Below are 23,061 nucleotides of genomic sequence, written 5' to 3'. Positions count from 1 at the left end.
CATAGGCTGCTACAATTAATAAACGTTGCCTTAAATGTGAATCTTTAAGAAAACCAAAAAACGTCCCCATAGCTTACAGACAACATTTTTAGAGTGTCCCCGTAAAATTTTAGAATTTTCCAATTATTTTAGAAATGTAACTATAGCTTAAAGACAATATTAAAATTGTCAATTATAACTCAATTAAGATCGAATTTAGCAATACAACCACAAAAGATGTAATATAATAAAATAGTTCAAACATTAATTCAAGACATAATAGTAATCAAAATGTCAAACATTACTTGATAAGTTTAATGCTTAGAAGTATAAGCCTAGCAAAATAGCAAAACTATAGTTCGGACAAGTTTAGTGGTTGAACTACAATCCAAAATGTGGTTTAACTACCATCCAAAATAAAGCACCATCCAACTCGATCATTCAAGTTTATCTTGTAATTCATCACCCATATCGTCCACTTCAAATTCATCACCGATGTCATCCTCTTGAAATTCATCATGTAGGTCATCCTCTTGAAATTCATCATCTAGGTCATCCTCCTGAAATTCATCACTTAAGTTGTCCTCAAGAAATTCGTCCTTTTGAACTTGCTTTTGCTGAGTTCCTTTTTTTTGGTGTTTCTAAATTTTGTGAAAATTCATAAAAAAAATATTAGGAACAAATATATATGAAGGAAATCCAAAACATAGATGTTACATATGTAATTTTATAAAATCATAATCATTTGACAAGAAAAAATTACCGTCTACAACTTCTACAATCCCTTGAGGCATTTCTCTATTGTTTCCCTGCAGCCTCTCATGCAACTTTTCAATTTTTTCTTGCTTAATTTGATGTTGAAACATCTTTTTCAACTCAACGCTTGATCTAGCTTGAAAAGGTAAATCAAATCCTTCAGCAGGACTTTGACTAGTAGGCCTATGCGAACCACCAGCTTTCACACTTCTTACATTGTCCATTATGTCAACCAATGATGAACTACAATCATTAAAAAAAAATTGATGAACTACAAAGGGGAAAAAATTACATAATTATACAATACAATCGATGTTAAAAAAGGAATCTTTTTTTTGAGTTGTCAAATCTATTAGGCAAAACAACCCGCACAAGACGTAACAGTTGCGCTGCTTGAAACAAAACAAAATTACAATGGGTTGGGCTACATATAAGTAGAAGCCACTAGGAAACAAATACAACACAAAAGGAACAAAATTACAATGGGTTGGGCTACATATAAGCAGAAGCCACTAGGAAACAAATACAACACAAAAGGAACAATGATGTTAGGCTAACTAAACCAAACAACACCAAGACCACAACAACCCAGTTTAAATGTCCAAAAAAAAGCTTCCAAAAATCAGTCCAGCTACCACTAACCCCGCCACTTAAAAGACACTGTAAACACTACCTAATCAGTACTAGAATCATCAGAATCATCAATGCATCCATATGTTCAAAGATGTTAATAAACTTCAGCTATATTACTTGTGAAAAAGGGTGCTTCTAGTCAATAGTATTTTACTTAAAATCATGAATGGACAAAACGATTATGTTGACCCATTTCAATTAAATCTTTTTTTTTAAACCACAAACTGAACTCAACATAAACTAAACACATAATCCATGAAGATAATGAAATTAAACAGAACCGATTGAAAAAAATATCAAATTTATGAATCAATGTCTATAAAGATTAATTTTTCATAGTAAAAAATACAATAAAAAATTGAATAGAATGAAGTTAAAAGGTACCCATTGAAAAATTATCAAGATTTACAAATCAATCTTTGTAAAGACTAAATTTTTCATAATAAAAAGTACAATAAAAAACTGTTTTTTCATCAAGGAAACTAAAATAGAGGATGAAGAAGAGAGGAAAAATTACATGGATCTATTGTTGTTTGAGATGAGCGATTTGGGGGTTGAAGATTTGGGTGATTCTGCAAATCACTACAGAAGTTAAACGTACAGCTTGGTTGTTCGATTGAGGTCACAAGGGTTTTGGATTTGAAGGGATTTAGGCTATTGATTTGTGGTCACCATGGCTCTGTTGATGAATTGAAGAACCATTGAAGGAATTTGAGATTAGAGGTCACGATTTGAAGGGGGTGTTTGGACTGATTTCATGGGATTTGGAGTTGTTACGATAACAAGGGTTGAATGAATTTGGGAAAGACAATGAAAGTATAAACTAATGATAATTATAATAATATATTATTATATTATATTATGTGTGCTAGCTAACCTTCTTTCTTTTAATTTTTTTAATAATGTTTGGTAGGTGCGTGTATTTGTTTTGTGGTAGTGGAGGGAAAATTGCCGCCCGCAAAATTTTGTGGCAAAACACTCTTTTTTTTTTTTTTTAACTTTCACAAACATATTAGTTTTTTTTTAAATAAGTACTATGAGTTTTTTAAAGTGTCAAATAAGTCCTTTAAGTTTTTTTAAGTTTTAAATATGTCATTTAAGTTGCTAATTTAATGCACGTATTTTAAAATTTTAAAATAATTAAGTTTGAAAATGAGTCATTAAAAGGGTAATAAGGACCTATTTCAAATTTAAAAGGATTAACATATTGTTTTTGTAAAACTTAAAGGACCAAACAAGATATTTGGCCAAAATTTGATGTTGTTTGCCTTAAAACTAAAGTGACAATCTAAAATTGTTCCCTGAAGTATTTAAGGGGACAATTATCAATTATTGCCAATGAAATAGTAAAGTAACACTCCAAAAACGTCCCCAGAAGTACATTAGGGGACAGTTTTTAGGGGTTGCAAATTTTCGTTTAGCATCAATCATAAATCGTCCCCAAAACTACTTTTAGGGGACAATTTTTACACGTCCCCTAAAAAAGTGTTGCCAGAGACAATAAATGGTGTAGTCACTACACCATTTATCCTTTATAACAACAATCGAAAAATGTTGCCAGAACTATGAAAAGCGTCCCCTAAAGGTATAGGGGACGTTTTTCAGGGGTCTCCTATACGAGCGTCGCCTATAGTCTATGGGACGTTTTTTCATGATCTTTGGGCACACTTTTACAAAACGTCGCCTAAGCCCTAGGAATAGGGGACGATTTTTTGGGGATTCTGAGGGGACGTTTTTAAATGTTACCATAGGTTGCTACAATTAATAAACGTTGCCTTAAATGTGAATCTTTAAGAAAACCAAAAAACGTCCCCATAGCTTACAGACAACATTTTTAGAGTGTCCCCGTAAAATTTTAGAATTTTCCAATTATTTTAGAAATGTAACTATAGCTTAAAGACAATATTAAAATTGTCAATTATAACTCAATTAAGATCGAATTTAGCAATACAACCACAAAAGATGTAATATAATAAAATAGTTCAAACATTAATTCAAGACATAATAGTAATCAAAATGTCAAACATTACTTGATAAGTTTAATGCTTAGAAGTATAAGCCTAGCAAAATAGCAAAACTATAGTTCGGACAAGTTTAGTGGTTGAACTACAATCCAAAATGTGGTTTAACTACCATCCAAAATAAAGCACCATCCAACTCGATCATTCAAGTTTATCTTGTAATTCATCACCCATATCGTCCACTTCAAATTCATCACCGATGTCATCCTCTTGAAATTCATCATGTAGGTCATCCTCTTGAAATTCATCATCTAGGTCATCCTCCTGAAATTCATCACTTAAGTTGTCCTCAAGAAATTCGTCCTTTTGAACTTGCTTTTGCTGAGTTCCTTTTTTTTGGTGTTTCTAAATTTTGTGAAAATTCATAAAAAAAATATTAGGAACAAATATATATGAAGGAAATCCAAAACATAGATGTTACATATGTAATTTTATAAAATCATAATCATGAGACAAGAAAAAATTACCGTCTACAACTTCTACAATCCCTTGAGGCATTTCTCTATTGTTTCCCTGCAGCCTCTCATGCAACTTTTCAATTTTTTCTTGCTTAATTTGATGTTGAAACATCTTTTTCAACTCAACGCTTGATCTAGCTTGAAAAGGTAAATCAAATCCTTCAGCAGGACTTTGACTAGTAGGCCTATGCGAACCACCAGCTTTCACACTTCTTACATTGTCCATTATGTCAACCAATGATGAACTACAATCATTAAAAAAAAATTGATGAACTACAAAGGGGAAAAAATTACATAATTATACAATACAATCGATGTTAAAAAAGGAATCTTTTTTTTGAGTTGTCAAATCTATTAGGCAAAACAACCCGCACAAGACGTAACAGTTGCGCTGCTTGAAACAAAACAAAATTACAATGGGTTGGGCTACATATAAGTAGAAGCCACTAGGAAACAAATACAACACAAAAGGAACAAAATTACAATGGGTTGGGCTACATATAAGCAGAAGCCACTAGGAAACAAATACAACACAAAAGGAACAATGATGTTAGGCTAACTAAACCAAACAACACCAAGACCACAACAACCCAGTTTAAATGTCCAAAAAAAAGCTTCCAAAAATCAGTCCAGCTACCACTAACCCCGCCACTTAAAAGACACTGTAAACACTACCTAATCAGTACTAGAATCATCAGAATCATCAATGCATCCATATGTTCAAAGATGTTAATAAACTTCAGCTATATTACTTGTGAAAAAGGGTGCTTCTAGTCAATAGTATTTTACTTAAAATCATGAATGGACAAAACGATTATGTTGACCCATTTCAATTAAATCTTTTTTTTTAAACCACAAACTGAACTCAACATAAACTAAACACATAATCCATGAAGATAATGAAATTAAACAGAACCGATTGAAAAAAATATCAAATTTATGAATCAATGTCTATAAAGATTAATTTTTCATAGTAAAAAATACAATAAAAAATTGAATAGAATGAAGTTAAAAGGTACCCATTGAAAAATTATCAAGATTTACAAATCAATCTTTGTAAAGACTAAATTTTTCATAATAAAAAGTACAATAAAAAACTGTTTTTTCATCAAGGAAACTAAAATAGAGGATGAAGAAGAGAGGAAAAATTACATGGATCTATTGTTGTTTGAGATGAGCGATTTGGGGGTTGAAGATTTGGGTGATTCTGCAAATCACTACAGAAGTTAAACGTACAGCTTGGTTGTTCGATTGAGGTCACAAGGGTTTTGGATTTGAAGGGATTTAGGCTATTGATTTGTGGTCACCATGGCTCTGTTGATGAATTGAAGAACCATTGAAGGAATTTGAGATTAGAGGTCACGATTTGAAGGGGGTGTTTGGACTGATTTCATGGGATTTGGAGTTGTTACGATAACAAGGGTTGAATGAATTTGGGAAAGACAATGAAAGTATAAACTAATGATAATTATAATAATATATTATTATATTATATTATGTGTGCTAGCTAACCTTCTTTCTTTTAATTTTTTTAATAATGTTTGGTAGGTGCGTGTATTTGTTTTGTGGTAGTGGAGGGAAAATTGCCGCCCGCAAAATTTTGTGGCAAAACACTCTTTTTTTTTTTTTTTTTAACTTTCACAAACATATTAGTTTTTTTTTAAATAAGTACTATGAGTTTTTTAAAGTGTCAAATAAGTCCTTTAAGTTTTTTTAAGTTTTAAATATGTCATTTAAGTTGCTAATTTAATGCACGTATTTTAAAATTTTAAAATAATTAAGTTTGAAAATGAGTCATTAAAAGGGTAATAAGGACCTATTTCAAATTTAAAAGGATTAACATATTGTTTTTGTAAAACTTAAAGGACCAAACAAGATATTTGGCCAAAATTTGATGTTGTTTGCCTTAAAACTAAAGTGACAATCTAAAATTGTTCCCTGAAGTATTTAAGGGGACAATTATCAATTATTGCCAATGAAATAGTAAAGTAACACTCCAAAAACGTCCCCAGAAGTACATTAGGGGACAGTTTTTAGGGGTTGCAAATTTTCGTTTAGCATCAATCATAAATCGTCCCCAAAACTACTTTTAGGGGACAATTTTTACACGTCCCCTAAAAAAGTGTTGCCAGAGACAATAAATGGTGTAGTCACTACACCATTTATCCTTTATAACAACAATCGAAAAATGTTGCCAGAACTATGAAAAGCGTCCCCTAAAGGTATAGGGGACGTTTTTCAGGGGTCTCCTATACGAGCGTCGCCTATAGTCTATGGGACGTTTTTTCATGATCTTTGGGCACACTTTTACAAAACGTCGCCTAAGCCCTAGGAATAGGGGACGATTTTTTGGGGATTCTGAGGGGACGTTTTTAAATGTTACCATAGGTTGCTACAATTAATAAACGTTGCCTTAAATGTGAATCTTTAAGAAAACCAAAAAACGTCCCCATAGCTTACAGACAACATTTTTAGAGTGTCCCCGTAAAATTTTAGAATTTTCCAATTATTTTAGAAATGTAACTATAGCTTAAAGACAATATTAAAATTGTCAATTATAACTCAATTAAGATCGAATTTAGCAATACAACCACAAAAGATGTAATATAATAAAATAGTTCAAACATTAATTCAAGACATAATAATAATCAAAATGTCAAACATTACTTGATAAGTTTAATGCTTAGAAGTATAAGCCTAGCAAAATAGCAAAACTATAGTTCGGACAAGTTTAGTGGTTGAACTACAATCCAAAATGTGGTTTAACTACCATCCAAAATAAAGCACCATCCAACTCGATCATTCAAGTTTATCTTGTAATTCATCACCCATATCGTCCACTTCAAATTCATCACCGATGTCATCCTCTTGAAATTCATCATGTAGGTCATCCTCTTGAAATTCATCATCTAGGTCATCCTCCTGAAATTCATCACTTAAGTTGTCCTCAAGAAATTCGTCCTTTTGAACTTGCTTTTGCTGAGTTCCTTTTTTTTGGTGTTTCTAAATTTTGTGAAAATTCATAAAAAAAATATTAGGAACAAATATATATGAAGGAAATCCAAAACATAGATGTTACATATGTAATTTTATAAAATCATAATCATGAGACAAGAAAAAATTACCGTCTACAACTTCTACAATCCCTTGAGGCATTTCTCTATTGTTTCCCTGCAGCCTCTCATGCAACTTTTCAATTTTTTCTTGCTTAATTTGATGTTGAAACATCTTTTTCAACTCAACGCTTGATCTAGCTTGAAAAGGTAAATCAAATCCTTCAGCAGGACTTTGACTAGTAGGCCTATGCGAACCACCAGCTTTCACACTTCTTACATTGTCCATTATGTCAACCAATGATGAACTACAATCATTAAAAAAAAATTGATGAACTACAAAGGGGAAAAAATTACATAATTATACAATACAATCGATGTTAAAAAAAGGAATCTTTTTTTTGAGTTGTCAAATCTATTAGGCAAAACAACCCGCACAAGACGTAACAGTTGCGCTGCTTGAAACAAAACAAAATTACAATGGGTTGGGCTACATATAAGTAGAAGCCACTAGGAAACAAATACAACACAAAAGGAACAAAATTACAATGGGTTGGGCTACATATAAGCAGAAGCCACTAGGAAACAAATACAACACAAAAGGAACAATGATGTTAGGCTAACTAAACCAAACAACACCAAGACCACAACAACCCAGTTTAAATGTCCAAAAAAAAGCTTCCAAAAATCAGTCCAGCTACCACTAACCCCGCCACTTAAAAGACACTGTAAACACTACCTAATCAGTACTAGAATCATCAGAATCATCAATGCATCCATATGTTCAAAGATGTTAATAAACTTCAGCTATATTACTTGTGAAAAAGGGTGCTGCTAGTCAATAGTATTTTACTTAAAATCATGAATGGACAAAACGATTATGTTGACCCATTTCAATTAAATCTTTTTTTTTAAACCACAAACTGAACTCAACATAAACTAAACACATAATCCCTGAAGATAATGAAATTAAACAGAACCGATTGAAAAAAATATCAAATTTATGAATCAATGTCTATAAAGATTAATTTTTCATAGTAAAAAATACAATAAAAAATTGAATAGAATGAAGTTAAAAGGTACCCATTGAAAAATTATCAAGATTTACAAATCAATCTTTGTAAAGACTAAATTTTTCATAATAAAAAGTACAATAAAAAACTGTTTTTTCATCAAGGAAACTAAAATAGAGGATGAAGAAGAGAGGAAAAATTACATGGATCTATTGTTGTTTGAGATGAGCGATTTGGGGGTTGAAGATTTGGGTGATTCTGCAAATCACTACAGAAGTTAAACGTACAGCTTGGTTGTTCGATTGAGGTCACAAGGGTTTTGGATTTGAAGGGATTTAGGCTATTGATTTGTGGTCACCATGGCTCTGTTGATGAATTGAAGAACCATTGAAGGAATTTGAGATTAGAGGTCACGATTTGAAGGGGGTGTTTGGACTGATTTCATGGGATTTGGAGTTGTTACGATAACAAGGGTTGAATGAATTTGGGAAAGACAATGAAAGTATAAACTAATGATAATTATAATAATATATTATTATATTATATTATGTGTGCTAGCTAACCTTCTTTCTTTTAATTTTTTTAATAATGTTTGGTAGGTGCGTGTATTTGTTTTGTGGTAGTGGAGGGAAAATTGCCGCCCGCAAAATTTTGTGGCAAAACACTCTTTTTTTTTTTTTTTTAACTTTCACAAACATATTAGTTTTTTTTTAAATAAGTACTATGAGTTTTTTAAAGTGTCAAATAAGTCCTTTAAGTTTTTTTAAGTTTTAAATATGTCATTTAAGTTGCTAATTTAATGCACGTATTTTAAAATTTTAAAATAATTAAGTTTGAAAATGAGTCATTAAAAGGGTAATAAGGATCTATTTCAAATTTAAAAGGATTAACATATTGTTTTTGTAAAACTTAAAGGACCAAACAAGATATTTGGCCAAAATTTGATGTTGTTTGCCTTAAAACTAAAGTGACAATCTAAAATTGTTCCCTGAAGTATTTAAGGGGACAATTATCAATTATTGCCAATGAAATAGTAAAGTAACACTCCAAAAACGTCCCCAGAAGTACATTAGGGGACAGTTTTTAGGGGTTGCAAATTTTCGTTTAGCATCAATCATAAATCGTCCCCAAAACTACTTTTAGGGGACAATTTTTACACGTCCCCTAAAAAAGTGTTGCCAGAGACAATAAATGGTGTAGTGAGTGTGCATAGCTCTCTCAATAACCAGGGAGTTTGTTTCATCATTTTGTTGCCATAATTTTAAATTGTGACAACAACGATCCTGCCATACCTGAGATCCGTGGGTGATGTCATTGAATGACCTTTGAGTAGGATACTTATGTCAGCAATAACCATCTTCTTCGAGCGAGTGGGGGTGGCGTACCTGCACATACTTAATTTGATGATCAAGTCAGTGAGTGTCGTGGTGATACAATATTTTTGGTAACAATATGTGAACTTGAGCCAATGCCCTTGAGTTAGTATTTATTGTATAAGTTTAGGGTTTTGGCCCTTGAGCCTTTATACGTGAACAACAATCTTCAAGGGACACTGTAGTCCTTGAGGGACAACTATGAGCGGATTAGGACGAGATGACATCAGATCTGGATCGGATGGTATAAATCGCCTATAGGGTTCATTATTCTAGTAGGGTCATGCTTGAGGACCAAAGAGATATCTAAAACCTATCAAGAGTTGAGTGTTGGCCCATATCGAAACAGTCGACCCTCAAGTTATTGGTTGAGGGATTCTAATGATAGTTGAGGGACTTGACTTTCTAACCTATATATGCAACATTGCAAATGTTAATACTTGCAACATACCATGAAAGCATATGGACGTTGGATATGCATGTTTAATGATTGGTAAAAGGTTGGGGAGATGGGTAGCTCACTTAGTTGAACTACACGATTGAAGGAGTTAAATATTATCCAAATAATTGAGTAGTTTTTTTTTTTATGAAATAAAGTTAAATAGTTAAATGTGTAGTGTTAAAATTCTAACAAGAAAGAAAATAATAGCATAATAATTAGTATATTAATTTTTGGCTTATTTGTACCTTTAGTCCTTGCAAATAGGGCTATTTAAAGTTTGGTCCCTAAACTTACTATTTATTTCAAATCATTTAAAATTTGGTCCCTTAACCCAATTAATTACTGCCATGTCACTGATTAGCTGACATGGCAGTACTGAGTGGCTAAATGAGTAGCTGACTCATCAAAAGATGCTTGAAAGGACAATAATACCCCCAAGGCCAAACAAGAAAAGGCCAAAATACCCTCTCATGAGTCATTCTTCTTCTTCCATTGAAAGAAGCACAATTTGTAAAGTTTTCTCCAAAATATAGGTAACATTGAATAGTGTTTTGCATATAAAATAGAAACACTACATTAATTTTGATTTTGAAAATAGTCATGAGTTTATAAAATTTTATCATATCAACTTTTTCATATATGCATATAAAAATTTGTTTATGCAGATATAAGTACATAAAGGCCCCGTTTGTTATACACTCTCCGGTCACAAATATAAGCAAAAATTCACTTTTTAGGTTCATTCAATAAATCTATACTCCAAATTGTTATGTTTTAGTTTTTTTTAACAAGTGTGATTTGATTTTTTTTCCTTACAATTTGGGATAGAGGGAGTAATACTTATTAATGATTCAATAGAAGATTCATTTCGTAATACTCAACATGGGAGGTAAGAAAAATGATTGTGTGTGGAGGTGTGTTAATGTTTCCTATGTTTAAGTTGGATTTATCTAGATCACATATCTAATTCAAAGGTATTTTTTACGACTTCAGTGGTGAAGCATTTGACCGCTAGCTCACCCTAAAATTCACCTTTATAAAAAAAAAAACAATATTTTAGATTAATTGAATAAATAATGTATTTGGTTTATATACATTAGTTATTTAATGAACATATAAAATTGTTTTTTTACATATAAATGTGATCGGAGAGAGTAAGTATTAAGAGTGCTACAAGCATTCTCTTTCGACAACTATCTCTAACACTCATTCCTTTATTGAGTGACATCTATGTGGATATCACACATTATAAATGGATATCATATAAAATGGTGAGACCAAGTGGATTTCATCAATAAACAGTAAAGGTTGGAAAGTGTTAAAAAGAGAAGGAGAGGCTCCTAGGATCACCTCATGCCTATTATCATACCATTTTTTTTATAGGAATAGTTTACAAAAATCGCGTGTATTAAGAAAAGTGTTTGAACTAATAAATTTTTCATAAATATATATTATTGTTACCAAATTATTCTTTATTTATAGAGATGTTTAAAGTTAACTTTTAATATTTTAAGGTATATTGATAACATTAATAAGAGGATTAATTGAAAAAGAAACAAAAAATACATCTAAAAATTTGTATATTCGTATTTAAAGACAAATTTGTTCAGTTAAGAATGATTTTTTATTTGATAAAAGTTGGCGTAGCTGGAAGCAAAATTTTGGTGACTACACGTAGTAACTCAATTGCTTCGATGATGGGTGATGTTCCTCCGTATCTTTTGAAAGGTCTTTCTCCAAAGGATTGTTTATCTCTGTTTGTCAAATGGGCATTTAAGGAAGGTGAAGAAACAAAATATCCAAATCTAGTGGAGATCAGAAAAGAAATTGAGAAAAAATGTCACTAGCTGTCAAAACATTAGGAAGTTCCTTGTTTTCAAAGCTTGATTTAAATAAGTGGGTATTTGTAAGGGACTTATGGAATCTAGAGCAGAAGAAAGATGATATTTTACCTGCCCTGAAGTTAAGTTATGATCAAATGCCATCCTATTTGAGGCAGTGTTTTGCTTACTTTTCCCTCTATCCCAAAGACTATAGCTTTGATAGTTTTGAAATTCAAACTCTTTGGATAGCACTTGGATTAGTTCATTCTCACTCTCGGAACGGAAGTGAAAAGCTAGAGGATGTTGCAAGAGAGTATATGGATGAATTACACTCACGGTCATTTCTGCATGAGTTTGAAGACTTGGGCTATGTTTGCCAGTTCAAAGTACATGATTTGATACATGATCTTGCACTTTATGTTGGAAAAGAGGAATTTGTGGCATTAGATTTGCATACACAAAACATATCTAAGCAAGTAAGACATATTTCAGTTGTTGAAAATAATCCACAAGGCCATGTTCTGTTCCCTAAGTCACGAAGCATAAGAACTTTATTATTTCCCATCAAAGGACTGGGTCTTGCTAGTGAAACTCTGCTAGATATATGGATATCAAGATACAAATACTTAAGATATTTAGATTTAAGTAATTCTTCATTTGATATCCTACCAAATTCTATTGCTAAATTGGAGCACCTGCGAGCTCTCGATCTTTCTGATAACCGCAAAATAAAAAATATTCCCTCTTCTATTTGCAAACTCCAAAATTTGGAATTTTTGTCATTTAGCGGATGCACGGAACTTGAAACACTGCCTGAAGGATTAGGGAATTTGATCAGCCTGCGACAACTGATTATATCCACAAAACAATCTGTCTTGTCAGATAATGAATTTGCAAGAATGAACCATCTTAGAACTTTGGGTTTTGATTGTTGTCACAATTTGAAGTTTTTATTTAGCAAGGATCAACTCCCATCCCTTGAAACATTGTTTGTTGTATCATGTGGGAGCCTGGAGTCCTTACCTCTTAATATTTTCCCAAAATTACATACTCTTCATATTAGTGGCTGTAGATATTTAAACTTGTTGTTGAACAATGAAAGCTCAATCCTAACACTAAAGCTGAAATATATACACCTTGAGGGTTTTTATGATCTACTTGCATTGCCTAGATGGATGGAAGGTTTTGCAGACACTTTAGAGACCTTGATAATTGAAAAATTTCTTGATCTTAAGATACTTCCTGAGTTTCTAGCAACTATGTCTCATCTTAAGAGGCTTTACTTTCTTCAATGTCCTCTTCTTGAGAATATTCTATCAAATCTTCCACTCACCTCTCTTGAAGATTCGCATAGATGGTTGTCCTGAATTGTGCAGAAAATGTAAACCTCAATCTGGTGAGTACTGGCCCATAATTGCTCACATCAAAAGTGTTTCCGTTGGAGAACCAATAGCAGATGAAGAATATGAAGTCATTGACCTTCTTCAAGGTTAACATGTTTGTAATATCCTAAAAAATTTAAAAGATAAATTTGAGATGAGCAAAAATATATGTGAGTGTTTCCTTAGCATATATTTTTGTTAGTCGTAATCCTTGAGCATACTGATTTACTGTGAGCTAATATTGATTTAAAAATGGTGAAATATTTGAGTTTTATGCTTCCGTTTGCTAAATTGTTAGTATTTTTGAAAAGAAAAGAAAAGAAAAGAACTTAAAAAAAAAAAACGTAATTGATTGACTTTAACTTCCTAGACTAAATTGTCATTTCGTAAATTTAAGAGACTACGCTTGTCCGGCTATTACAATTTGAAGGACCAAAATATTGTTTTACTCAAAATTTTAACTCTTCCTTTAAGTAACATTGATGAGATCAAGAGTTCACTAAGCATGTGGAAGGAAACCTATAAAAAATTCACATGACAAGAAGCATTAAAAGTCCAATTTTCTCCATTTTAATAAGCAATTTTCGTTTTTTATTTTGGGTGAATTTTTAGATGGTCTTTTGTATTCTCCTAGCCTCTCCAAATGCTTCAAAGTGGTGCTCTAAGTTATTATAATGGCTAGTGGGAATTTTAATCATGTTAGTGCCCATTTTCTAGGTAATAAACATGCACTTATCAATGTATTTTGGTAAATGCATGGTAGTGGGAATTTATCTTTAGTATTCCAAGCATAGGCTATAAATAAGAAGCTCATGTAATTCTCAAAAGACAATTTGGATTTTAATATATTTGAGTTTTCTCCATTGTGAGAGCTTTTCCTTTGTTCTTGGGTCAAGAACTTTCACTACAAGAAATGTTGCATATTGCCAAGGAATAATGCCAGGAGCAAGAACTCCTGGCAAATTTGCCAGGAGCTAAGCCAGGGAATCCCCCTGGCAAATTGAAAGGGAACGCTTTTAGCAAAAATAGGGGTGTGCCCCTCGCAAATTGCAAGCAGCCCCTGGCTTATTATTTCCCCTTTATTTTCTTTTTTTTAACAAAACACCACACATTCTTTTATCTCTTCTTTTACACCAATTGTTATCACACATTCTCTCTCCAAAACAACAGCACCGTACGCTTCTCTTCTTCTTCTCCATGATAACCACCACCACCAACTTCCAGCCACAGTTACTTCTCCGTCCGACCTCCTTTGACAACCCCACCACAACCATTAAATTCTTTTCTTCTTCCTCTTCAATAACCACTAATTTATTTTTAGATTGGTGAGAGTTTGAAATACCCAAATCACCACCTTCTCTCTTACTTTCCGGCCACCATTGACCTCATTTTGGATAAACAAAGCTGATAACCTTATTCTCTATTATGTCCACAACCAAAACCCCCAATTTATTTCGGGATTGGAGAACTTTGACCGGGGACCACCGAGTCGGAAACCTTAGCAGCCGTACTGGAGTTCCTGCCGCCGCTCCGGAAAACCCATTTGTAGCATTTTATCCTTTTTCTTCATTTGGGTGAGTTCTATCTTTTTGCTCTTCTTTTTTAAAAACAATTTATTATTTGTAAAATGAATATTGCATAGAAGAAATATTAGTATGGAAGAATAACTAGAAGTGGGGAACGTGTTTATGAATGTTTGCAGGGCTGTCAATTTATAGAATAGAAAAGATGGTGGATCCATCTGTATGATGGAATGAATTAATTTTTTTATATGCTATGATTCCTTTAAATTGTAGAATGGAAACCAAGCTAACTAATGTCTTTTTCAGTCTAAAGTTAGATTTTATGGAGTGGTCTCTAAATTCTGCTATCACTATTAGTTATTGCATTGCTATTAATGTTGACAATATGACCGAGTTCTCTCTGCAGACACAATATCTAGTGGAAAATAGCAAGTGTAGTGGGTGGGATATAGCTAGCTATATCACAAATTAAGAAGACACAAGTAGTATGTCCAGTATTTTTATTTTTAAGGACTTTTATATATTTTCTGGTTTTTTAAGAAGCCATCAAATTAAGCATGTTGTGTTTGTTTGATTGATGATTTTAAATATGCCAAATTCAGATGATATTAGTAATTTATGAATTAGAAAGCTTGTGTTTAATTTTTAAAGAATATTATGTTAAGTTGTTTTTGATCAAAGTGATGTTTAATTTGCAAATTTATCCGTGTATTAAATGTGTGTGTATTATGTTTAATCTAGCTCTACTGTGCTAAATCCATCTTCAATGAGGGGAACTTAGTTCCACCATTCTTCACTCTGTTGAAATTCATTAGTAGTACATGAAAATTACTATACTAATTTAGTATCACATTCAAATATTTGTCTAATTACTTGTAAATGTAGGGAGTCACAGTGCAGTGTGATTGTGACATTTCAGCATAAGTCTTAACTATTGTTATATATTTGTGGCAGCCTTTATGTCAATTCTCCACATGTATGAGAGTTTTGGTTGGTGGAGACGAGCGGATTATCTGAAAAAAGTGCATTTTGCCGAGAGCTGTAATGAAATGCATCATTTGCTCATTATGGAAGTAAGATCTTTTGCAACTTTTTTCCTTTAATGTGCTGGTATCTTGTTGTTTAGTACTCAAAAGATATCATCCTGCAAAATCTTAGTAGCAATCTATCCATAAGATTTGTTTTTGAAGAGTCGATAGTTGAAAATACTGTGAATATCAGCACATGAATTATTGAATCTTAGTACCTATACAAACTGACAGTTCGCTTTTGCTAAATAATCAAAAGTACCATGTTTTATTGAATTACACATTCTAGCATTCCAACCTGTCTGCTTGGTTCTTCAATTTTTGATATGTGTTTATGATTTTGCAAGTGCAGATCACTTTTCAGAATGCGTAGAGAGTCATGCATTTGAAACTTATGACAAATTTATCAAGGAACAATGAGGTATTTGGGATGTTCTCTCTTTTCTTTTATGTATTAGTAAGAAAGAAATTGTACATGTTAACCGTTTACATGGCAATCTGAAGTAGTGGAATCAAACATAGTTGAGGTAGAGATTGTAGTTGCGACATTGCCAATTTCATTTAATTTGGAATCCTAATACTTGCATATTGCATTTAATTTGGTTGATATAGGTTAGGTTGACAGTGGCTGCATTTATGTTAAATGGATTAAAATATCTTTGCTTCAAACACTTGGAACATTTAGATGCCAGTATAGTCATTTGTGAACTTTGTTAAGGATCCGTGAACCATCAGAGTTGAGAGGAACTTTGGTGTAGTTAGTAACAGAGTCACGAAAATTCTAGTATCATCATATTGTTAGAAGAACTGCAAAGTTGTAATTCTTAAATTTTCAAACTCTTATCTGATATGTTATCTTCAGATGGGAAACTACATAAGGAAAAATGAATTGAAAAAGCGCAGAGAAAAGGATTTGATAGAAGACTTGCTACTATACAAGTAAGACTCGACGACATACATAATTATTTTCCTTGGTTTCTTTCTTTCTTTAGTTTGGAGTAGCTTCTGTTATTGCCTTAATCGCTTCAGGCCGCTGCTATTTCTTTGTAGCTGATGTTGTAGGTTGTTCAATTGTTTTTTTTTTTTTTTGTAGCATTTAGTTCCCTCTGGTCTCAAATGGGAGGGTAGTGGCTGTTCTCTAGTGTTGAGGTTTAGAGTTCCTTTGCTCTTGAACCTTTTAGAAACAATGTTTTAAGTTATAATTCAATTTTTAGGACATAATGTTTTTAAATGGAGTGGAGAATGCAACACCCCAATATTTATAACTTTTATTTGTTATTCATGTAAATTGATTCATTTGTTTGTCTCTGATTTAACTAGAATAGTTGTAAAAGATGTAGTTATTTTTTCACTAGTAACATTTTTGAATTATTTAGCATATTGAGGTTTAATGTCAGAAGGCATAGGGGTAATATTCAAGAGTAAGAACTTAATTGTTTTTCATATCTTTAACTAGTTACAAACCCGTGCTTCGCACGGGGTTCAATAACGTTTTTGACAAAATATTATATTGAAAGGATAGATTGCGAAATGACAGATAATTATAAATCATAATACAATATTTAGAGTACTCTTGCATTACGGATTATAAAATTAAATCTTCAAAATGGCTTGATCACGAGTAACAAATGAAAACATATTTAGTTAGCGGTAGAAACAATTTTCTAGTAATAATTGATATCTATCTATAAACCAATGAAAACCCTATTACCAAAGCTACCTGATTTATGTCATTTTGACTTTCAGCTTCAACGTATATAAATCCTTTCATATGATCTACAGTAAAGGCAGATATTAACTGCAATTTAGTATCCAGTTCTTTCAGGTGAACAAACTTCTGCATCAGACAGATAGCTGAAAGTCTCTCTACCTGATTTATATCATTTTGTGTTTTAGCTTCAACGTATATAAATCTTTTCACATGATCTACAGGAAAGGCTAGGGATGTCAATGAATACCCATGGGTACGGATAATATGATACCTGTCCCCGCCCTGTTGGATAAATATGATACCCGTGCCCGCCCCGTATCCTCGTCGGTGCCCACTATACGGATACCCGTGGGTATTGAGGTATCCATGGATACCCATGAAGTTTTGAATTTATTTATTTTTTGGTACAAATAATAACTTTTTTTAATTACCAAAGAACTTTAACTTTTAAACATCCATACATAATCCATTCAAAATTTCATAATCCATAGAAAATTCATGATTCTTATATAATCTATATGTTTTATGATGTGAATGAAGTGGAAACGGCGAACTTAATAAGATGAATTAAAAAATTTAAAATTAAAATAGGTTATTATTGAGGATTTTTAGGTGGGCGGTAAAATTTTCTTCAATAAGGTAACAACTTTAAGTAATAAAATACGATATATAAAGATATTTTAGTAATTTGAGGAAATGTTGGTTGTAAGCAGGCATGATCAGGGAATTAAGGGAAGGAATTTCATTCATAATTGGAATATAAAATTACAATAGCATTTCTCACTAAAGTGTTTTTCCATACCAAAATGGCAACAAAATATAAACCCATTACAAAATTGTACATGTACAACAGAAATTCAAGATAAAACCCAACAAATGTTTGATTCTAAAAAATATAGTCAATTTCTCTTTTAGTATTCATAAAAAAGTAAAATATAGTTTTAGTCCATACTGAATTTTTTTTTTAATTGTGAATAAACTTTTAAGTCTTTTAATATTTTTTACACACTTGTTTAAAATATTATAAAAATTTCCTCCGCAATAAATTACTTCAAAATTTCGTTTGCAGGTCCATTATTTTATGGAATTAGGCCTTCTTTAAATTGAGATTATTTCGAGCTTATGAAAAATAGCTCATGTAAATAAATAATTTTTTTTAATTTATAAGCTCTCGCTTATTACGAATAAAAGGAAGATCAAATAAAATGTTCATAATGATGGTTTAGTAGACATTGAAATTTTTATACAAGTGAGTACTCCTTTTTTAAGGGATTCACTAATAAAAACTTTCAAGAATAAACTTATTATCCACAAAATATATACTACATAATGCAAAATAATAAAATAGAATTAACTTGAACCAATTAGCATTAAACCCTTATTTTCCGCATATAAAATTGAGTCGTGACATTTTCTAATAAATAGGGCCAAAATAATCTTCAAAGATTTTCTTATAATAAGGATAGAGATAATACAACACAAGAATACTAAGATCAAGAAAATGTGAATGTATTGCATGGAGACTCCCTTGCAAAGCAAAAGCTTATTATGCACAATTAGATATTAATCAAAAAAATGAAAAGCCATTTAACATGAAACTTTAAAACGTCAGAATATACACAAGCTTGAACTTGGAATGATGCGCGGAAGTGATAATGAAAGCTTGTGAAAAGTAAATATGAAGCTGCACTTTAATTTAAAACCATTATAAGCTTGAGGGAGTACTCTCTCTGTAGCAAATATGCTAAACTCCATGCGTAAGAAACAACTAAGGTCTACTTAACTAAGTGGAAAACTATTTGGTGAGAATCCTTGTTCGTTACATGAGTTCTGCCATCGATTCCAGAACGTCGACACTGCATAACGGCATAAAACAAATCCAACCCATCTAGCATGTTCAACATAAAATTTCCTGGCAGCTTCAGAATCAAATTCCATGCCCACATATGGCTGTTAAAACAAATCAAACTCCATCAAATATACATGTACTCTCTTCTAGACACCTATGATCTGCTTCATTGCCCTAGTCTGAATCCACTACCACAGAATCTATAAACTTCTGCACAAATTGTATCATCAGGATATATATTATTACATTTTTGAATAGTCATGGACTTTGATTTGTAAATATTCAGTTTCAGAATTCAGAGATGCATACTTACTCAATCCACCAAAAACTACTAATAGCCTATATGTATAAGATTGTACAGTCCTCAAAAACTATAATAGTGCCAAAGCAAGATTAAGAGGCAACTAAAGATTACACAAACTGCCACAAATTCAAGAATGTAAGATTTGAATGAATATATAAAAGAAATGATATACGACATGAACACACACTTCAAATTCAGGAAACAACACAAACTTAAGTGTTGCTTGCCCGAATCGCCGCAACTTACAGAATATAGAAAAGGGAATTAAAATGCACAAATAGTGGAATAACAGTATATTATTTCTGTAATTGAAAGATAACAGCAAAAGGATGAATATCCTAACGCCCACAGAGCAAAGCTCCTTCAAAGAAAGAGAACACTCTTTCTTTGCCTAATGGTCCTCGCAATAATCTTGTATTCCCATTACAACTTACCCACCTCACTTAAGCATTGTCAATGAACTGAATTGATGAGTTTTCTAATCCTTTTCATTTAATACATCATCATAAACTAACAGAGTCTATATAGAGTTAATAAAATAAAACATCATGATTAATGCATAAAATAAAACTTACACCTAATGAGTACCATGCTCTCTATAGCAAGTGTTATTGCAACTTGACCATATCCTACGAAAAATTATTGTGTTGCTGCAAAGAGAGAACATAGAAACAATGGCATAAAATGAATCATATCCTATTGCAAGTGTTAAGACATGCATATTAACAAAAAATTAACCATTCAATAATCAATAAATCTGAGATTTAAGAAGAGGACTGACCCATCGAACATGTCCAAAGGCATCAAATCGCGCTATCATCTTTGATACATAAGAAGTAAAAAAATCAGAAATTATTTTGTTAATGCAGAAACTTTAAAAACTAAAAGTCAGAGGAAAAATAATAACATAGGAATGAAACTAACCTCACCAATTGTTAGTAGATCAATTACATATAAGAGAAACTAACCTCCCTTCATTCCCATTCCTTTGAGCAATTTTACACATTGACATAACAAACAAAAGCAATGTACTTCAGGATTTGCTGCAAAACATTCTATCAGCTTATTCAGATCAGACTCGGAGTAGCAACAATGCAAAACATTGACAAATAAGAGTATCATACATTTCTTCATAAAAAGAATAAGAGTATCATACCTGCAAAAATTTTCTCTTTTGTGACCAATGCCTAGGTACAGGTACAATGTTACGATAAGATTTCAAAAACACCAGCAACTTAGGATCTGCTGCAGTAGCATCCCAAACCTGAAAATGAAATTATAGCAAAGAGAAGAGAAGCTACAAAGAATGCAAGTTTGGTAAAATCTCATCTTTAGCAAATGGGCTAGCTTCAAATCACAAATTACTAACATATATGAAAATTCAAATCAAAATAACATAAAAAAGGGTAACTTGGATTGAAATTTGTGAAAATTAAGAGTGATTACCATTATAAGACGTCAACAGTTCAGTCACTGATGGAGGTCTGAGCTTTTCCAGAAGCATCTAGCAATTCTGACACAAATCAACAGTGATGCATGATGCCAAATTTAGTTTTCAGTTCCTAACTAAATCACTGTGAAAGTGAGAGTGGTGATGGAGGTCTTAGTGAATTATATGTAGAAAAACTATAATGAAGAAAAACTAAAACACTAAAACAACACATGAAAAAGTAGAAATTAACCCTTTTTTTCCTCTGTTGACTGCTTGCCATCATATCAGAAGCTGCTTGTCCATCCTCAAATCCATTGTCCATCTAAATTTTCAATAAAAGGGTGTGTGTAAATAACAAATAAGTAATGGATTCAAAACATTAGATTTCAAAATTAATCAATGTACAAAATACATATTTTTCAGTTATCATTCTAAACCAAAAAAATCAAAAGATACTTCTAAACCCATTATTTCTATCTCAGACTAAACCCATTATTTCTTCTCTCTCAAATTTTTTCACTTCTTTGTGGTTGCAATTTTCACTTATGATATACAAACTACAATCACTAAACAACAACCCAAAATCAAAAGACCAGACCCTCAATTAAAATCAAAGATACAATTTTCTGAAGATATTTACATTAAATTAAATTAAATTTTTCTGACCATATTTCCTCCAAGAATAATCATCTGGTGGAATATCAGCCATCTTCAAGCTAATTGCAGGAACCCTAACAACCCTCTTCAATCTCATTTTACTACTGCAATAACCCAATTCAGAATATCAGAAAAATTAGACATGCAATCGAACATACAATAAATAAATTAAAAGGCACAAATTGACAAAAAATATAAAATTGGGGTTTAGGGTTCGGTTGGGGAGGAAAAGGAAGAAAAGAAGTGAACACAAAATCAACAAAGCCAACAACTTCAACAAAACAAAACTTTAAACATGCATGATATCAGATTGATCAAAAGAAAACAAAGAAATTAAACCCTAACCAAAAAAAATTCTGTAAAAATAAAGAAATCACCTTGAATTAAAAATCTCAATCCTTTTTCTTTCTCTTCTTCTCAAACAAACCAATCCTCTTCTCTCTTCATTGTTCTTCCTTCTCTTCTCCCTGGTCCTTCTTTCTTCTTTCTTCTGTCTTCTCTCTTCTTTCTTCTTTCTTCTTTCTTCTTTCCCCTTCTCCCGTTCCCCCTTCTCTCGTTTCCTCTTCTTTTCTTTTCCATCCTCACCGGCGCCGCCCGATTTTCACGACGGAGGAGAATGGTTCTCCTCCCTTTCTTCTCCCGTTCCCGTTTCTCTCTCCCTTTTCTTTTTTTTTTTTTTCTTTTCACATATATAGGCAGGGGAGTCCAATTAATTAATTTACCAAAATGCCCCCAATAAGGGCAAAATGGTAATTTGAACGGACATGTATTTTCATATTTAGTTTAGTAGACTCTTTAATATATGGCATTGATGCAATTGACGGAAAATATTCTAAGTGAGTTTGTAGTAGAATTCTTAGAATACTTTGATATTCATTATGTCTTTAATGGAATGATTTAGGTATATTCTCATTTTTAACTTCTCAAGCTTGGACTGATACGGACATCTAATACTCAAGAGTTGAAGCACTTGATTTGGTACACATCCAAAGGCAATGATTTTGAGTTAATATTTTCTTCCTTTTTCTGTAGCTATTTCAATTAATAAATCAACTTTGTTATTTACCAATGGAGTTTTATAGTCCCCATACATCTGTGTTGTTGCAATCATATATATAAAAAAATTGACTATGTTTGATGTCTTCGTTATCCTTAATTTGTTTTATTCATAAATGAATGATGTTATACTATTGTTTATATCTTGTAATTTTGTAATATGTATTTAGGTTTGTGTTTTTGTTTTGTTGAAGTTAATTTGTATAATTTTTTGAAGTTAATTTTAAAATGTTTTTTTTAAATTATTCTAATTATTAAATTTTAATATTTTGATTTTTTAAACATTTAAAAAACGTTTTTTTAAACATTTAAAAAACGTTTTTTTAAAAAATATTCGTACACATTTTGCCAGGGGTTAATCCCTGGCAATTTCCCTGGCATGTTTTGATAATGGCTGATGTGATCATCTGCAAAAGCCTGCAATGCGTCAGAAAAGTCTGCAATCATGCAGACACAATTTGCCAGGGGTTGAGCCAGGGCTTGTGCCAGGAGCGCATTTGCCAGGAGCTAAACCCCTGGCAGGGTCATTTGCGATGAGCAGATTTGCTGGCGATTCTGCTCCTGGCAA

The 23,061-nt window shown here is 32.0% G+C and overlaps 5 long non-coding RNA genes and 1 pseudogene across 17 annotated transcripts; 2 read left to right on the top strand and 4 right to left on the bottom strand.

The window, feature by feature from the left end:
* Positions 1 to 219: 219 nt before the first annotated feature.
* LOC146908600 (uncharacterized) lies at positions 220 to 2,177 on the bottom strand. The gene is made up of 3 exons (XR_015018439.1): positions 1,886 to 2,177; positions 743 to 978; positions 220 to 620 (listed from the first exon to the last, which is right to left on the bottom strand). It is a non-coding gene; the product is annotated as an uncharacterized LOC146908600 (long non-coding RNA).
* Positions 2,178 to 3,333: 1,156 nt separating this feature from the next.
* Positions 3,334 to 5,291, bottom strand: LOC146908599 (uncharacterized). Its single transcript, XR_015018351.1, has 3 exons — positions 5,000 to 5,291; positions 3,857 to 4,092; positions 3,334 to 3,734 (listed from the first exon to the last, which is right to left on the bottom strand). It is a non-coding gene; the product is annotated as an uncharacterized LOC146908599 (long non-coding RNA).
* Positions 5,292 to 6,710: 1,419 nt separating this feature from the next.
* Positions 6,711 to 8,389, bottom strand: LOC146908598 (uncharacterized). The gene is made up of 3 exons (XR_015018762.1): positions 8,117 to 8,389; positions 6,973 to 7,208; positions 6,711 to 6,850 (listed from the first exon to the last, which is right to left on the bottom strand). It is a non-coding gene; the product is annotated as an uncharacterized LOC146908598 (long non-coding RNA).
* A 2,955-nt stretch (positions 8,390 to 11,344) lies between these two features.
* Positions 11,345 to 13,045, top strand: LOC146908597 (putative disease resistance RPP13-like protein 1; annotated as a pseudogene).
* Positions 13,046 to 13,829: 784 nt separating this feature from the next.
* LOC146908596 (uncharacterized) lies at positions 13,830 to 16,772 on the top strand. Its single transcript, XR_015018310.1, has 4 exons — positions 13,830 to 14,507; positions 15,411 to 15,529; positions 15,837 to 15,905; positions 16,347 to 16,772. It is a non-coding gene; the product is annotated as an uncharacterized LOC146908596 (long non-coding RNA).
* A 1,951-nt stretch (positions 16,773 to 18,723) lies between these two features.
* On the bottom strand, positions 18,724 to 22,228 carry LOC146908595 (uncharacterized). 13 transcript variants are annotated; one of them, XR_015018302.1, is made up of 8 exons: positions 21,815 to 22,225; positions 21,447 to 21,541; positions 21,031 to 21,102; positions 20,505 to 20,861; positions 20,273 to 20,403; positions 20,130 to 20,168; positions 19,924 to 19,998; positions 18,724 to 19,254 (listed from the first exon to the last, which is right to left on the bottom strand). It is a non-coding gene; the product is annotated as an uncharacterized LOC146908595 (long non-coding RNA). The 13 variants fall into 13 exon arrangements; XR_015018304.1 differs by having other exon boundaries at positions 18,724 to 19,145; XR_015018307.1 differs by having other exon boundaries at positions 18,724 to 19,998; positions 20,505 to 20,612; positions 20,795 to 20,861.
* Between the last annotated feature and the right edge of the window lie 833 nt (positions 22,229 to 23,061).

The sequence above is a fragment of the Medicago sativa genome, chromosome 7, assembly GCF_051527215.1.
Source record: "Medicago sativa cultivar Bolivia chromosome 7, Bolivia_mono, whole genome shotgun sequence".
In the NCBI taxonomy this organism is placed as follows: Eukaryota; Viridiplantae; Streptophyta; class Magnoliopsida; order Fabales; family Fabaceae; genus Medicago; species Medicago sativa.
Note: the sequence above shows the minus strand (reverse complement) of the source record. Positions and strands in the feature narration are given on the sequence as shown.